General features: G+C 33.8%; 1 long non-coding RNA gene across 1 annotated transcript in view; it reads right to left on the bottom strand.

The window, feature by feature from the left end:
* LOC147823507 (uncharacterized) overlaps positions 1-17824 on the bottom strand; it is a 93282-nt gene extending 75458 nt beyond the window's left edge. The window contains exon 1 of the long non-coding RNA XR_015443707.1: positions 17623-17824. This is a non-coding gene — a long non-coding RNA (uncharacterized LOC147823507). The remainder of the gene's footprint in view (positions 1-17622) is intronic.
* Positions 17825-19135: the final 1311 nt, after the last annotated feature.

Below are 19135 nucleotides of genomic sequence, written 5' to 3'. Positions count from 1 at the left end.
TTTAAACCACTGTATCCACTACAATCATATGTGGTAGGCTGGATTTCTATTGAAAAGTGTTCATTCATGAAAGTTCAAGTTTATTTGCATAAACTTATTTATGTAGTAGTGTGTATATTCAAGTGATTTTTAAAGAAATAAATATTTTATCACTTCTACAGTTTCTGTTTTCTAGTATGTTTCTATTTTTCCTTAATAGATCCTCATATATGCTTATTTATTTATTATTTATTTTAACATGTGTTCTTTTTCTAGATTTTTGAGAGTTTAACTTACTCATTTTCATTTTTCTTGATATAAGTATTTAGTGACAAAAATTTATTCATATCATTGTTACAGTCCATGGTTTTCAATACTGTTGATTTTCATATCAGTAAAATCACTATTTAATAGCATATTTAAAATTCTTGATGTGGAAAGACCTCATCTGAGTCCTTTCAGGCTGCTATAAAAAATACCCCAAACCTGAGTGGTTTAGAAACAAAAGAAATTTATTTCTTACAATTCTAGAGCCTGGAAAGTCCAAGGACAAGGTGTCAGTAGCTTTGATGTCTGGTGAGACTCTGTTGCTCGGGGATGGTGCCTTCTATGTATCCTCCCATGGCAGAAAGGACAAGGTAGTTCCACCGCATCAGTAATCACATTCATCACCTTCCCAAGGCCTCCTTTTCTAATGCTATCACTTTAGGTATTAGATTTCAACATATGAATTTTGACGGAGGCACAAACATTCAGGCAATAGCTGATCTATTTCTTTTTAAAATTATGTTTGTATTCAATTTTTTTGAATTTATTAAGTTCTTAGTTTTTGGACTAAAAGAGCTAATATTTGCAAATGTTCTATGCACAATTAAAAGGCATAGTTTCTATTTTTGTGGCTCACAATTTCTTTTTTTTGTACTGGGGATTGAACTCAGGTCCTTGTGCTTGTAAGGCAGGCAGCGGAACCAGTGAGCTAAATCCCCAGCTCCGGCTCACAATTTAATATAGTTCTATATTATGTTGTTTAGATCTATATACTCACTGAATTTTTTCCATTTGAGTGTTGGATTGTGAGAGATGTTTAAATATGTGCATGTTTCCTTGCATCTGTATTTTCCATTATAATGTATATATTGCTCTAGTCTATATTATACAAATATCACCATTTCTTAACTATATTCATTTAAAACTATAGAGTTTAGCATCATTTTTTCTTGCTCTTTTTAGTGCTTTTTGACCTAAATTCTACTGTTTCCTTTGGTCTGAGATTTTTGTCTCTTGTATTTTTAACCATTCTGAATCTCTGTTTATGTATGACTCTTATATAAAATGTATTGTTGCATTTTGTTTGATAGCCTATCTGAAGTATTTTTTCTTAATAGAAAAAATTCCTGCCTCTGGGACAAAATACCTAACACCTATAACTAGAGCAGGAGAGGTTTATTAGGTTCACAGTTCCAGTGGGTTCAGTCCATGGTTGGCTGGCTCAAAGGCAGAAATAGCATGATGGAAGGACCTGGCAGAGGAAAGCTGCCCACCCCCTGGTGGCAAGGAAACAAAGAGAAATCCAGGATGGAGGAGCTGGGACAAGAATATCCTTCCACATCATGCTCCCAGTGACTCACCTCCAACCAGGCCCCACCTGTGAACATATGGGGTTTTTGGGTGACATTTTAGAGCTAAATCATAACATAATGTTAATTTACACTATGAAAATATTTGACCTGAGTTCTATAACAATATTTTACATATAGATAAAGACCAATTGGTAGTGGTCACACCAATATATATATTTGCATAAATAAATTCATGACATACTGACACATGAACAAATAAATGTTTGCTTATCTATATATATATTTGCCTTTTAGTCTGTTTACCTGTAAGGGTGATCATTTTAATGTATCTACATTGCCAAAGTATATAATGATTATCTATAATTCTGATTCCTTTATAACTACTGTTTGATCATATATATATATATATATGAATATGATATTCCTCCAGTTATTCTGATTGCATGAAAATCATACTCTAAATATCCTACAAAGAACTCATTGGTAAAATGATCCCTAAATGTGTGGATCTTCATTAATAGTTTGTTATCTTTAAATTTGAATGACATTTTGACTGTATACGAAATCCTGTACATTTCTTGAATATTTTAACTATATTACTCTGTTGTCTTTTGATATAGCTTGTTACTTTTCTCTCTTCCAGTTTTAGGCAAAATTCTTTCATTTCCCCTACTATTTCTCCATTCCACTTTTTGCAATTTTTACCATAGTATGGATTGTACTATTACCAATTTCTATGTATGGGGCTCTATCCTGAAAGGAAGCTTTATTTGTTAGAGATCCAAATATCTCCAGTGCCATCTGACTTTCTATGGGCCTCACAATCAGTTATTCTGTCTCAGTTTCAATTACTTTTCGCTCACTGGGCTATGGTCCTCCTCAGGATGTTGTTGTTAACAGGACTCCTTTGGTTTGCAGAATAGGTGTAATCATTATGCTTTCTCTCTGACTCTCTGCTCAGTTGCTGTTTCCTCAGTTTTGTTGCTGTAGCTGTGGTTTGTGTCTATCTACTCAAATTTGAGGTCAATAATGAGACATTTTAGCCTAATTTTGTTGTAGGCATCTAGGATTTTAGATTTGTCATTTTAATTGCTGTTGATGTGTTAAAAAAATTTTAAAAAAACTCCAGATATCTGGTTAACTGAGCTAACAATTGGATTGCCAATTTGGATTTCATTGATTAGTTCTGTTAGAATATAATAGATTTGTTAGTTGCTTAGCTTGTAAATTAAAAAGTTCAGATAGTTCTAGATTGTTTTATGAGTTGATGCTTAACATTATTAGTTTCATGTAGTTTTTTTTCTTGAACTTTATGGCATGCCAAATTGATGTTTCAGGAATGAAAGGAGACTAGAATCACAGGTAGTAAAAAGAAATGTATGTAATTCAAATTCATTCAAATGTAAATTAAGGGGGAACCCACTTTCCAGTCCCCCTTCTGTCTCTCTTAGGCAGAAGGTTTCTTTCTTCCAATAAATTTTTCTTACTCTTAACCTCCGTTATTCCTAAAATTCATTCTTTGATTTTAGAGAACATGATCTCGCATTTTGGGTATCTGGTAGGTTTGGGAGTTACATCTCTTCCCCCTGTATCATTTTGGAGGTCTTCCACCAAGATTACTGGTCGGAGGTAAGAGTTTTCTTTCATAGGTTCTAACTTTGGTCTTTTTGCTTCATAGACTGTAACCTTTTGTTTCATAGGCTCTGGCTATGTGTTTCATAGATTCTGGCCTTTGTTTTGGCTTTTGTTTCAAAAGTGTCTTAATTTTAAGTTGTGTTTTAAATGTTTGCAAATTTCTTGTTTTCCTCACGCAGTCTTTTGTCAAATGTAAATTAATTTCTCTATTCTCAAAAGTCTTAGTTTTTTCCCTCAGTCTAGCCTCTCTTATATCAGCAGTTTATTTGACAAGTTTTTAAGAAGCATATTACATTTTTGTTGAAATTTGTCCTCTTGAAAGGTAAGAAAGCAGGAGCAAATGTTAATCTAAGTAAAATGAGCTTTTCGGGGTATATTGGTAAGCTCTTCCCTCCTTGTAGAGGAAGAAATAAAAATCACACTATATGTTTAGGTTTAGATACTTGTACTATCTTTATTTAGTTCAAATTTGAGTTAAAAACCCCTTTAATAAGAGGCCAAGTTGTTTTAACTTCAAGCTTTTAGCGAGCCTTTTTAACTTTAATGAGACAAAGTTCCAGCACCAATAAAAATTAAACCCCATCTCTATTGACTAGGTTTTGAGAGGAAACAAGTGTCTACCAGTAGAGAAGTCTTTGAGTAGAGGCCAGTGGGAGCAAGCTCTGTGTGCTTTAATGTGGTCCAGTGGTGTTCAGTGGAAGCTGTTGTAGTTATTTCCTTCATATTGTATTTAGTTTGTCTGAACAAGGCCTTGAGTGCTCCTCCTATTCTTGTAAAACCTTCACAGTTCCCACCTTTCAGTCTCTTTCTAGAACAAGGGTTAGTAAATTTTTATTTTAAGGGCCATATAATATCTATTCTAGGTTGTGTGGGCCAAAGTCTATGTTGCAACTACTCAACTCTGCTGTTCTAGTGAGAAAGCCACCACATACATAGGCAAGGCCTGTTTTCTCACAATACCATATTTACAAAAGTAGGTAGCAGGGTAGATTATGGACTTATGTTATAATTTGGAAACTTGCTCTTGAACAAGAGTCATAATGGAGAGTGAGACCTAGCCAAATCACTACACAAAAAGAATACTTAATTAAAATCCCGTTGTTGACAATCTTCTTAAGAAAGGAAATCTCATTCAGATAAGAGGGGATTGCTTTGGAACCAGTGCTGGGGAACAGGTTATGGTGTGTCATTGGGAACAGGAAGAAGCCATATCTGTATTTTCCTTCTTTATGTATTATGCATTAAGCAAAGTACTTTACCTTATTTATAGCCTTTTGTGTTTGAAATTAAACTATATCGACAGATTAGAGAGAGATGTGAAGATTTTTCTCTTTGGCTAAGAAAAACCCTTGTACAACAGTAATGCATTTCAAGGCATTTTACAACAGAAATGTCTATTTGTTGGCACTGGTTATCATATTATTGATAAATGTCTTTTACATGAGAATTGAGGCACAGAAAAAAAATTTAGGGATTATTAGTCCCTATCTCTCTACATCCTTTGCGGCCAGTTATGGCTTATATCTAGATACCCCTCAAAGCCTCATGTGCTCATAGGTGGGGCTCTAGGGAGGTAACTCGATCATGGGTATGTGATACTCATCACTGGATTAGTCTACTAGTGAGTTTATAGCTAGGTGTGATGCTGGGAGGTGATGCCTGATGGGAAGAGGTGGCTCACTGGGCACGGCCCAGAAGGAAATATATATCCCTCCTCTTCTCTTAATCCCTTGCTTCTTCCTGCCTACCATGCCTCGAGCAAACCTCTTCTGCCATGCCCCTCTGCTATGTTCCCCTGCCTTGGAGTCAGCTGACTATGAACTGAGACATCTATATTCTATGATCCAAAATAAACCTTTCTTCATGTTCTGAGTGTCGAGTACTTTGTCCTAGCAACAAAAATGTAACTAAGACACAGCCCAGAGAAAAATGAAGAATGAAGACACAAATGACCATTAAGAATTCCAGCCCAATAGAACCAAAAAGGCTTAGACTATTATCTTGAAGCCTAAGTTTTCCTTAGATGTATGACATAAAGTCACATATGCTCACAAATAAAAATAACAAGGGAAATGTGTTTGAAATACACCTTATGATAAGAATCTAAGGAAGAATAAAGCTACTCGTAATTTATATAGGAGAAATCAAAGAGGACTTGTGAATTCATTCTATACATAGGCAAAATGTGGGGTTGGTAAATAAATTTTGAATCTACAGCACTTGGTCAGGGAAGTGAGAAGGCATTTGAGGAGCAATTGAAAAGCAATTATAAGTTTCAAAAATTGAGACAAAAATGTCTAATTATTAAATATATATATATATAAAATCCCATTTTGCTTGTTTTTTTACACCTTCTCTTTTCACAGTTGGAAATGTCTATTATGAATAAGTATGATCACCTTCATGTGTAGGTTACTCACATAAATCAGATATATGATGGCTAAAAGTTTAATGAACAGAAAATAAGGTAGCACTTATTAGAGCAGATGACATACAGAACTTGAAAATTCCTTGTGTTGCCTGAATTCCAATTATTGCACAAAAGCTGAGCATTATTGAAATGGTGAATGAGATTACAGGTTATAAAGATCGGTAATGAAAGATTTGTCCTGACTTCTATTAAGCAAGTAGCTTCCTGGATAATGTCATGTTAACCTTTCTCAAATGAATTATTTTGACAATAAAGAAATAGTTTCATAAAATAACATGATAATTCTAGTAATTCCCCAAAAACAATACCAAAAGGAGAATGGAAGATTTTAAACTTAAGATTAAATGCTGAAAATTTATATAAAGTAATATCATATCAAGTCAATGCAATGCAAAATTTTGTGATTAAGTTTTGAAATATGCTGTATTATCTCTGTCCAACCTGGTCTTGCAAACTTCTTCTTTAGGAAGAGAGAGCCTTTCAGGCTAGATAAATTACTTACCAGTTTCTTTTCAGTAATTCTGCATTCCCAAACACTAAAACCCTTTTCTGCCTTAATACAAGGAAATGACAATTTTCAGTGACAGAAAGTAGGAAATAAGCATTCTCTGCTGAGATAGAGTCTGGCCAAGACAACATATTATATGTCAGCTTTCAAAAGGAAAGGCCATCTTTGATTATGTTCTCTCATGCAGCCAAACTTTGCACAGTTAGCCAAAGACTTGGGATCTTATTTGCATTAGCTCCGCAAAATTCTGTACAAATTAATAATTGCTTAAATTATTCACTCCATTTAAAGTACCCTGAAACTTAAATATGAGTTGTGTAATGTTCTAATGATGTAGGAAATGGTTAAGTATTTTTTAATATTTTCCATTTTACTTTCATTTAAAATTTTTATGAAGATATGACTAGCATAAATATCTGTACATATGTAATGTTACAATTTGATGAGTCTCAGGTATACATTCATGAAACCAGTATCACAATCTATGCCATAAACCTATCTATCAAGTTATTAATTATTAAATTATCAATTTATGAAATTGGTAATTATTAAATTATCAACTTATGAAATTGATAATTATTAAATTATCATTGTATCCATTTATTTAAATATCCATTAAATTTTTCCTCCTTTCTCTTTTATTATTATGTAATTAGGATAAGAATATTTAATATAAGATCTACCCTAGTAAATGTTTAGCATACAATACAGTAACTGCTTATGTATACAATAAAACATTAAGTACATTAGATTTAAGCTTTAAGATGTACAGTAGATCCCTAGAACTTACTTCATTTTGCATAACTGGAATTTTGAACTCTTTGACCAACATCTTTCCGTTCCCCTCGTCTTCAACCCTGACAGCTCCCATGTACTCTGCTTATGAGTTTAACTGTTTTAGACTCCTCATATAAATGGGATCATGTAGTATTTGTGTGACATTTTCATTTAACATAATATTCTGTATATTTTGCAACATGTCTCCATGTTGCTGCCAAAGGAAAGATATTTTTTCCTTTATTGGAGATTGAACCCAGGACCTTGCACACACTAGGCAAGCACTCTATCACTGAACTACATTCTTTTCCTTTTTTATTTTGAGATAAGGTCTTGCTAAGTTGCCCCAGCTGGCCTTGCATCTGTGACCTACCTTCCTCAGCCTCCCAAACAGATAGGATTACAAGCATTTGCCACTATGCCCATTAGGACTGCCTTATTTTTTGAGGCTGAGGCTGTGTCTAGCATACTTTCTTTACCAAATTTCACAACTACCTAAATTTATAAAAAGAAGAAACATATCTCCTTTTCTACCACTTCTCTTATTTTAAAATACTATATTTCCTAAGATATTCAACTGTGCAGAATTACTTCCATTTTAAAGAAAAATACTTTTATTTTGAAGTTCCTCAGAAGGAATTTTGCTGATTCTTGTGCTAAAACATTTTAGAGAAACAATTTTCAATTTGGAATCTAAATTAAGCAAATCAGTTCATTTACCAGCCATCTTTGTATCTAAAATATTTGTTTGATTCCACTTTCAATATTTCACTATTTGCTGAAGTTTGTTAGAGCTCAAGGCTTCCTTGACATTATTTATATACAATATTGGTTTATTTAGAAATTTTTTAATTTGAAATTTTAAATTTTTAAATTTTGGCAGATGCCTGGATACTGTTGTGTAATGAATCACTAATATTCACTGAATTTTGGAGTTCTCACCTTTTAACCAAATTTCATTAAAGTTATCCCTACCTGGTGATGGTCTGTGTTCTGTTTCCCTAGACTTTGGAGAAAACATTATCATTTCACCTATGTTATCTGAACTGTCACATTTTTGACTACTCAGTTTTGTTAAAGTTAACTCTGATTTGCTGCAGATAAATTTTTATGACTTTATTTAGCATGGTCTCACTCATCTCTCCAATATAATAAGAATCAAGATAATCTCTTCAATGAAGACAGCCTTGATGCTCTTTGGGAGCTTTTTACAGAGATTGACAGACCACTATTGCTTCAATGGTTATTGTACCACATTTTGTTGAATTTATGGAAACAATGTGTCATTCATTCTGAATCATTTTTTATTTTATTACATACCTGTCTTTATTTTTCTACTACAGAATTTTTCAAAGCAATTTGTGAGTTCATAGATGAAAACATCTCTTTTTATATTTCTGGTTTCCAACAACTGAAAATGCTTTTCTTCACAAATGAAATAGACTCATCATACCCCTTTTCAAGTAAACACTATTTCCAAACAAATACTGTCAACTCTGAATTTCAGATTTCTTCCATTTCCTTCAATACTTTTGTGTATGAGATAATTTGTCTATAAAAGTTCCATCACAAAATCCATTTTCACTCAGAAGAAATGGTTTCAATTGCATATGCCTCTTTTATGTGTTACAATTTTTCAGGAATATTATCTTCTATTAGAAGTTTCTAGTTTTGTTTCCAAATAATTATGCATGCCTAGGAAAATACATCAGAGCTACAAACATACTAGACAAAATGTCCAAATATTAAAAGAACAAAACAAAAACAAAGCGCTTCTTAGATGTGCAGCATTGACATGAATAAACAGGTTTATGTGAATCAGGTGATGCAATTAACAGTATCATTGATAGCTCTGTTCTTGTTCATTTTTCGGTGTCTTTTTTATAATTTGTTTTTATCATGATAAAAAAATTTATATTGTGATGGAACAAAATGTTGCTCACTTTATATAATTAATGATTTGGAAATTAACATTTTTCTTCATAGAGAAACAGGAACAAATGGCCTTGCAGACAAAAACATAGTTATACTTTTCAATGCATTTCATCGTTTGTCTAATAATTATACAAGAAAGTCCCTGTTAGAAGCTCCAGAAGCTCTGTGCTGTGGAGCTTGAAATTATTCACTTTTCCAAGTCATCAATGGTGTTGTCTGTTTTCTTTCTTTCTGTTTTTTTTTTTGTGTGTGTGTGTGATTCTGGGAATCAGAACTCAGAACTTTGCACTTATGATGCATGCATGCCACCGAGCTAAATCCCCAGCCCATATTTTCAAATAATCAATAGCTACATTTAGTTTCATCGCAGGTATCAGTCCCTCCACACTACTTTCATTCTACCATCAATCTGAAACATACAACACATAAGGGAAATAACCACAACTTTATTCAAATTGAAAGAAAAATATCGTAGTGCTTTCTACTCAGTTTTAAGAATCATATCCTTACCGTTTCTCTTCATACTCCAGTACTTTAAAATAAAATAATACAAAAATAACCAACAAAAATATCCCTGGTATCTTTCAAAATAATGAACACTGTTGGCAAGGAAAGATAAGAATTTCTTAGATATGAAGAAATAAGCAAGATGAGTCCTGAAATTGCACCAGGTTGCTATCTAGAGAGAGTCCTCAGAACACCAGGAAGAGATGGGCAGGCCAGGTAAAGCACAGTGGAACTGTGATTTGAAGTAATCAGCCTGGGAATAGTGTTTGCAGAGCTGAGTACTACACAGAGGCTCACCACCATTCCTTGGTACAGCACTAATCATTTGTGCATATAAGGAAACAGTAGAGTCACTCAAACACATTAGACATGTTACTGACTGTTGCTCACAAGAATAGTGCTTAATCCCACAATTTAGGATGGAAGTGGAGTACAGGGAAGGGGTTTGTTCTGGTATTTATGCAGAGGAATAAAATCATGTCTGTTCAAAGACTTGTCTTTAAAGCTCATAGCAGCTTTATTTGTAATAGTCCTAATCTGAAAAAAACCTAAACCTTTATGAGAAGGTAAATGGATAATCAAGGAACACTACTCAGCAAAAAAAAAAAAAAAAAGGAAGAAACTGCTGGGACATGCTTCAGTACAACTATGCAGACTATATGAGGTCAGACCAAAAATGAATACAAACTGTATGCTTCCATTTATATAAAATTTAAGAATAGCAATTTATAGATGGGACAGCAAGAAAGGAAATTAGTGGTTGCCTATAAAATAGATCATGGAGGGAGGAGAGGTCAGGAAGCAGGAGAGACCTTGGGTAGAGGGATTACAGAAGTTCATAAGGGAAATTTGATGGGGAATATATATGTTTACTATCTTGTTTAGGGAAAATGGGAATATTTATTATATTGATCATATTTAATATTTAACAAGTACATACATATGTCTGTGAATTTTAAGTATGTTTTTTATTTCAAGTCAAGAAAGGTGTTAAGATGGGAGGGGGTATCACAATCTCCAAACTGCAACTATACTACAAAGCTACTGTGATAAAAACAGCATGGTACTGGCAAAAAAAAAAAACAGACTTGAGGACCAGTGGAAAAGATTAGAAGATGCAGAAACAATGCCAGACACACTCAGCCATCTCATCTTTGACAAAGGAGCCAAACACCCTCACTGAAGGAAAGATAGCCTCTTTAATAAATGGTGCTGGAAAAATTGGGCTTCAACTTGCCAAAGAGTAAAACTAGACCTGTATCTCTCACCATGCACTAAACTAAAATCAAAATGGATTAAAGATCTAAATATTAAAATAGAAACTCTGAACCAGTTAGAACAGAGGTTAGGTAGAACCCTTGAAGACATCGGTGTAGGAAAAGATTTTATGAACAAAACCTCAGTTGCCTGTGAACTAGCACAAACAATCAACAAATGGGATCTCTTCTTATTAAAAGGCTTCTTCACAGCAAGAGAAACCACCAGCAGTGTGAAGAGACAACCCACAATCTGGGAAAAAATCTTCACCTGCTCTTCCTCAGACAGAGGGCTACTATCTCGAATCTATAAAGAACTTAAAAAGATCAGACCTCCCAAATTTAAAGACCCAATCTGAAAATGGACATCAGAAATGAACAGACATTTCGCAGACAAAGAAGTAGAAATAGCAAATAAATACATGAAAAAATGTTCAACATCACTGGTCATTCGAGAGATGCAAATGAAAACAATGCTGAGATTCCACTTCACTCCCGAAAGAATGGCTGCTATCATGAAATCAACCAATAACAAATGTTGGCAGGGCTGTGGGGAAAGAGGAACCCTGCTCCACTGCTGGTGGGAGTGTAGACTGGTGCAAGCACTGTGGAAATCAGTATGGAGATACCTCAAAGAACTAGGACGGGAAGTCTCATTTGACCCCGCTATTCCACTGCTGGGGATCTTCCCCAAAGAATTAAAAGAATCATACCACAGTGATATATGTGCACCCATGTTCATAGCAGCATAGTTTGTAATAGCTAAAACTTGGAAACAGCCCAAATGCCCATCAACTGGAGACTGGATCAAGAAAATATGGTTTGTTTATAAAATGGAGTACTACTCAGCCATCAAAAATGAGAAATTAGAGACATTTATAGCTAAGTGGATGCACATTGAGGCAATACTCTTAAGTGAAATAAATAGGACACACATGTGTAAATGCCAAATAGTTTGTCTGGTGTGAGAATCTGAAAGTGTAAATAAGGACTAAAATGTATAATAGATAATGTGAAATAGGAAGAAAAAGGGCAAAGGGGAAGGAAGTGGGAGGGCTAGGGGAAAGGATAGAAGGGAATGGGATTAATATGAGAAAATGGAAAAATAGGAAGAAAATCTTTGTAAGTAGGGAGGGCTGAAGGGGTTGAAGGGAAGGCTGGGCAAGGGTGAAAAATAAGAACCAAGAGAGACTATGTAAAGGTGAAAATTTTCAATGATGAATGTCATTATATTGTATACCTAAAATGTACCAATGATTAGAATGAATAATCGATAATGCAAAATAGGAAGAAAAGGTCCAAAGGGGTAGGGGTAGTGGGAGGGGCAGGGGAAAGGAAAGAAGGGAAAGGAAAAATGCTGAGAAATGGAAAAAATGGAAATTAAGTCTTTGTAAATAGGGAAGGGTGGAGGGGGTGAAGGGAGGGCTAGGAATGGGGAAAAAATAAGAACCAAGATGCATTATGTAAAGGTACAATTCCCATTGAGAAATGTAATTGTGTTGTATACCTACAATGCACCAATAAAAGAATTTAATACAAAAAAAAAATAAATACAAAATTTAAAAAAATAAAAAAATAAGAAAGCTGTTAAAGAAACTGAAAAAAAATTAAGAATAGTTTCATAATTCTTATTGTAAGTGACTTTATTATACTGGCCTAATGTTTCTTGGTCTTTTCCTGGCACACATTGTATGATTATATTATTTCCAGTGCAAATACATAAAAATAATCTAGCCATTTTTATCGTTAGCACTTCCAATGTACAAAGCCCATACTGTCATAAACTGTAATAGAAGCTGAATAACAACAACAAAAACTAGAATAAATTGCTGCATCCTTACTCTGATATGTTAACTGTTTATTTTTAATCTAAAAAGGACTAGGATTTTCCAAAGCATGTAATTCACAGAAAACAATTTACTTTCATGATTCTGAATCCTAGCTACACCAGAGTACAATACAGAATTTTTTGGGGGGGGTACCGGGGATTGAACTCAGGACCTTGCCCTTGTGAGGCAGGTGCCAGAACCACTGAGCTAAATCCCCGGCCCATTCCAGAATATTTTTGAAAAGAAGATACATCTACCTACTAGGAATTGTGATTTATTAGATATAGGATCTCTTCTCTTATGAGTTTGAATAGTTCTTGTTCTAGAATTTGTCTTGGATTTGTGAAATCTTCTACAATCAAGGTAATGATGAGTTTTAATGAAATATTTGTGTCTCTCTGGGCATAAGATTCCAAGCATAGAGCTTGAATATTTAGGTAGCTGTGTGTTCCACTGTCTTTAAGATCCTAGGTGAAAACCTAGGTTCTCTAAGATGGTCTATGGAGCAAGGGTTGTTACATATGTTACAAGATATACAGCAAGGGGGAATCCAAAACCGAAGTAGAAGTCGGCAGTATAGGGTTTGGTATTGGGGAAAGCAGGAAGAAATGCCATATCTGGACAGGGAGTAAAGCCACCAGATAAATTCAGGATGAAATGAGAATGAAAAAATGGAGGACAAGCAGAATGATATAAGAGGAGGGTACACAATCCAAGCTGAAAGATAAGAGACTGTAAGTTATCCATGATATACAGTTTTGCCTATAAACTTGAATTAGAATCCAGTGAATCCATATCTGAAACTGGTTGGTAGAAAATATGGGTCAAGAGAAGAGCAAGTTAAACAGAGCTTTGAGAAGCCATTAGCTGGTTTCAAAATATGAACCACTCTCGGAGGTTTAAAAATAAACATCTAATTATCAATGACATGAAATCAACAGCAAGAGAACTGTTAAAGAATAAGAGGTACAAAATAAATGCAATGTGTAGGCCTTGTTTGAATCTCAATTCAAATAAACCAACTGAATATAGTCTTAAGCTCAATCAGGAAAATTTTAGTAACAATTGTTTTTATTTTGTTCATTATGATTAAGGAATTATAGGAAATTTTTACAAGTTATACTAAAGTATTTATATGTGAATTTAATATATTGGGAAATATATTTAAAACAGCCAAAATGAAAATGGTGGGGAAAATATCAAAAATTATTGACAATGGCTGTAAGGTATGTGGAAGTTCACTATGTTATTGTGTCTGCTTTGGTGTTTGTTTGAAATTTTCCATAATTATTTTTAGAATGATATGTCTATTCAATTAATACTCATTAGTTATTTACTAAGTGTAGGACTTAAAAGAACTTGGAAATGGAGGCCAGAAGACTTGTTCTTGAAAGCTTATGAACTCAAACAAATCCTTTAACCACTTTCAGACTTGATTTTCTCACTATAATGTTGAAATCAATCATGTTTACCTACCTTAAAAATTGTGGAAAATCAATGATAATAAGCTGAACTTATAAGGGCATTATTGAATGTTACTTATTATTGTTCATTTAGCAACAATTCTGAAGTTCTTACTTTGTACTAGGCACTTTCACACTTTGAATTCTCACAAGTATCTTGTGCAGTTAACATTTGATACACAATGTCAGGCACTTGGGATCCTCAAGGCCATGGTCTAGTGAACAGCAGTACAGAGACTCAGTGATCCTGGCTGGTTTCCATGCTCAGGCCTCCTGAACCCACTCTGGTCCACTCCCAGTTATGTCAGTTTTAAGATGAGTGGGAAGTATGGAAAATCCACTTTAGGCATTCTAAATGAGCTCCATGGTGAGCTCAGACTTTCAGAAAGTGTCAGAAGTGGGAAAATCACTAAACTGTGTATAGCATTTTGTGAAAAAATACTCCTAAAAACTCATCAACAGGACAACTGGAAAAAAATGAATATAAGCCAGATAGAAATTATAGCCTGGGAAAACAACATTTTGCTTCCACAGTAACTGAGGACAAAGTCAAACTAATATCCTTATCAGTTTTATATGAACTCAGTTCCCAAAAATGCTGAGTGCTTCAAGAACAAGAAGAAACCCAATAACATCTTAAAGTCTCAATATTGCTAATGAGCTTCGCTGTGCATATAGGAGATGTCCTTAATGACATCCACACTATGACATAGACCCTAGGGCAAATATAGCTTTAGAAGCTATGACTGCCATTAAATGCCTTTCTCTAGGGACTAATGATTACTCAAGTTGTCATTAATTTCCAGTGTAACAAACTAATGCAAATAATGCTGTAAATTGCATCCAAGTTCTGCTAAAAAAAAAAAACCAGTTTATGTGTAAGTACAGCTAATGGCAAGAAGCAAAGTACAGAGAACAATGTGAGCATCAGCAGTATCTTTGACTACAGAGAATAATTCCATGGTACCAAGCTCAATTTAAGTGTTCTCTCCCACATCAGTAGTTCTGCATCACCAATGATCAAAGCCATCAACTTGACAGAGAATCAAATACTGATAGGGTTTCGGGTGTAAGTGCTTATATTTCTTTACTAAATCATTTTTATTGCTCAATTCTTGAACAAAATAAGTTTTAGCAAATTGCTAACAGCTCCAGCAACAGGAGTTTGGAGGTCAAGAATGAAGGATTGAGAAGTTTTTAAGAGGCAGTGAGCTATTGTATACCAAAATTTGTCCTCATTATTTGTACCAAGTCAATGGAAACCTGGTCAACCTTAATATTTCCTATCATGGGTAATTAGAATGGTCTGCTTGCTGTCCTTATCCTGATAACACTCATTTCTTAAGACAAGGTTTCTTTTTATTTTATTTTTAAATGACACATAATACTTGTACATATTTATGACTGCAGCATTATATTTTGATATATGTATGCATCATGGAATGGTTTCTTTCTTCCCTTCATAGAAATTCAAAGTATCTTGGAAAGAAGTTACCTGTGAAAGAAGCAAGGAGGTTCAATAAGGAGACTGGAGACCCCCAAGTAAAATGAATGCAGGATGGGAGCTTAGTTGTGTGATTTGCATGTTTGTATGAATGCAGTAGTGTCCAAGTTGCTTGCCAGGAGGAGGTAATGATTAATAGGATTAATAGAATATCCAGGATTCAAGCTAAATTCTCTTTGAGTACACCTTGTTATGTCTCCTGATATATAGATAATTTTGTCTTTCTCGTTTTGTTGCCACTAGGCAACCACTTTTTATAACTTACTAATAGAGTAAACCAGAGGCCACTGTGAGCAAACATTAATGTAAGAAATGGCCTAATATCACATGGCTTCTCTTACATGACAAAACCAAAATATAAACAACTTAAAGGGCAAAATAAAAGATAGAAAATAGGAAACAGGGATATAGAACTTTTTCAAATGGGAAGAAGATCTTGAGATGGAGGGAAGGGAAGGAGGAGAAGGAGATATAATAAAAGTTAAGATGTATGTGTTAAGACTGTAAAAATACAATCATTATGTACTGCAAACATATGCTAATAAAAATTTTTTAAATGACTATAAATCATAACCAGGGCAATTGATAGAGATATTTACATTTATAAAAACTAACTGGGCTGAAAAATGGGAAGTCTGAAGCCTAATCCCTTTCTAACCCAAGTCATTTAAATGAACTCAGCCTCAATTTCCCTGGGCTTAATGAGATCAGACAATTCATTATTATGGAAAGGGATCCTGTATTAAGTGGGGTCAGTGACTGATAAAGACCCTTCTATCTTTATATTATTATAACTCAACACATTTAGAGCAACATAAAATTTTAGGGATTATTATACACTAACACCAAACCTATCTTTATATTACACCTGCACAAAGAGAAACTCAGTAAGGCAATTCTGTGAGAAAAGCCAGCCAATTCAATTAACTGAAAGAAATGCCTATCTAATCAAAAAATTGCCTTTCCTTTTTCTTGTAATGAAGGCAAATGAAGCATTAATGTCAGTTTGCATTATAACATAGGATGCAATGATTTAGAAAACCCTCATATGTATCATTCACTTGCTAAATAAGTTATTCTCTGATAATTTTTATAGAAAACTTTTGGCATACATAAAAATTTTTTATCACCAACCACTTCCCACATATATTAATAGATACAGGGTAGACATGTAGGTCAAAGCATTGTTGGCTTACTATGGTACTGAAGTGAAAACAAGTGCATTTTTTGCCTTCAGAGTGGCTTAGTTGAGTTTAAATACTTAAAATGAAGTTCTGAATGTAAATAATTTACATATACATAATTCAGACCCTAGAATGAGGTTAGGGACAGAAAGTTTAAGAGCTGAGTAAATCTCAGCTCTGTTACTCACAAGCACTTGTCTTTGTTCAAGATAATAATTACACTGATTTTTGATTTCCTTACCTGTACAATGGGTGTTACAACTCTGTAACAATGTAATGCAAAGACAGTTAATAGTTAATCCTCATGAAGCATTCAGAATATTTCCTGATATATATCAAACATTCAATAAAGATTAAGGTCAGTCAGGCTTATACAACTTAAATTTCTAAAGTTCTATAACATTTGAAATGAAGTTATTTACTGTTTCTGAAGTATGTTCTCTTAGGCTTTGCATAATATCTATGTATTACTTTTAATTATCCTGACCGTACATTTTCCTTATTGTTAAAATCCAATTTTATATGTTGACAAATGTAAAGGAAGTATCTGAAAGATGAAATTAATCAATATTTATTTTCATGTAGTTAATTAAAAAATATGATTCAAATATCTAGAATTCTCACTTTTAAGTTTTTGAAGTTTTCTATCCTTTAAATTCTTAAATTCTTCCTTTTATCTTAGTTGTATAGATGTTTGTTATGTTTACACACATACACACACACACACATACACCCCAAATTAAAGTAAGATAGATTCAATCATTCTGGCATACAATTTGTTATATTCGATTAAAACTATAAAGCATTGATTTTCCTTTCCCTGAATCTTTTCACTTTATATCTCTTGTCTCTGTTGTTTATGTAACACTACTAAACATTTAGAATTGAATATTGGGCACATTTGTCCATCATGTCATATTTCAATAGAGACCTATTAAAGGTCCCTGAGAGTCATCTCTGTGTCTCCTAAGCACCCCTGTTTCCAAATAGTTTTTTACAGTTGCTTTCTGCCCATCCATGGACTAGCTTAGTACCTGCCAAGAAGAAAATCACACAAGGCTCCAGACTCTGTATTTCTATCCACAAGACTTCTCCATAATTTCGCTGCCTGCAGGAACTCAAATGAAGTGATGGGTGACAGAAAGAAAAAAATCTTTCAGAAACTTGGAAAAAATGTAACTTTCTGAAGATATTAACTAGATGTATTATAATCATTTATGTATTTTCCTTTTTCCCTTTTTTTGCAGAACAGTTTAAATTTAACAGATTCATTATAGACAGCAAAGTGTTCATGTGAGCCCTTGAACTTTTTAAGAGCCAAGAGGTTAGGCAATTGTTTGAATTTCGTAAGGAAAAACAGATGTCTTTCAAAGTTTCATGCTAATGGAATTCGGGCTGTAGGAAGGCTCTAAAAGCAATGATTTGCTTTCTTTGGTTAAACTAAACTCTGGTTTAACTGAAGAGTTCAAGCTGGGTAGATTAGAGAAGTGGGTCAAAGCCAGTCACTTATTCTTTCTGCCTACAAAGATAATTGTGATTTAAAAAAAAAAATCCAATAGGTCAGTTTTCTTGTTTATTTAGTAAATTCTATTTGGGAAATATTAAACTGGGAAACTGAAAGGTTATAAGAGTAATTATAAATAGTAAACTATTTCATGAAGTGCCTTTGCTTTTATTCAGTGAACCAACTACTTGAATCAACTTATTCAGTAAACACTGAAGATAAAAATATCACTATAGAAGCTGGAATGGATGGGAACAAATTCTACATAATATATTATAACACAAGTATCTCATTTAACATGTTGTTATCATAATGCTAACTAGTTCCCAAATGTGTCTGATTATTTGTAACTTGGGATGGAGCCTCCACAAATTTTTTGAAATCAAAATATCAAAATACCCAGGGCAGGGTCTGGGAAATTTACTTTAAAAAATCTTCTAGTATTTTTCATGATCATACCAATTTGAGAATCATTAATCCACACAGGAAATTTGTCAATTACTGGGTTAAAAGTACAATGGTAATACGTTACCAAATGCTTTATAGAAAAAGTCTGGGATTTTGTCTGTAAGCACCCATTCAATTTAGATCTAAAGAAATGATTGCATTGGTGAAAGACAAAGTTAGAATTCCAAGGCTATACAGAACAACAGTTTAAGTGTTTTCTACATTAGGATTCTGAGTCCCAGAGAGATGAGGAAGCATTTGAAATAAGCACATCTGGACTTGATTTCAAGAACATGGCATGAGGTATATCTGTGGTCTCCAATGCCTCCTAGCGTCCTCAGCTCTCTAATTGTAAGCCTGTACTGTGAACCATCTACCCACAGGCAGATGATGCAACCAAGAGGAACTTAATATTTCCCTCAGCTTAATCAAACTTTACAGGAGTTTCTTTTTGCTTCTAGGACCCTTGGCCTTCCTTCCCTTAATGCATTAATATTAGAAAACTTCTAATTCTATTTTTTTCTCTGCTTCTTTGTGAAGCAGATTTTTTTTTTAAAGTTCCTTGCCATTTTAACAACTCTGAACTGTCTTCCTCA

Source organism: Heterocephalus glaber, unplaced genomic scaffold (assembly GCF_053883595.1).
Source record: "Heterocephalus glaber isolate CG9 unplaced genomic scaffold, H.glaber_assembly_v1.0 deba00001577, whole genome shotgun sequence".
In the NCBI taxonomy this organism is placed as follows: domain Eukaryota; kingdom Metazoa; phylum Chordata; class Mammalia; order Rodentia; family Bathyergidae; genus Heterocephalus; species Heterocephalus glaber.
Note: the sequence above shows the minus strand (reverse complement) of the source record. Positions and strands in the feature narration are given on the sequence as shown.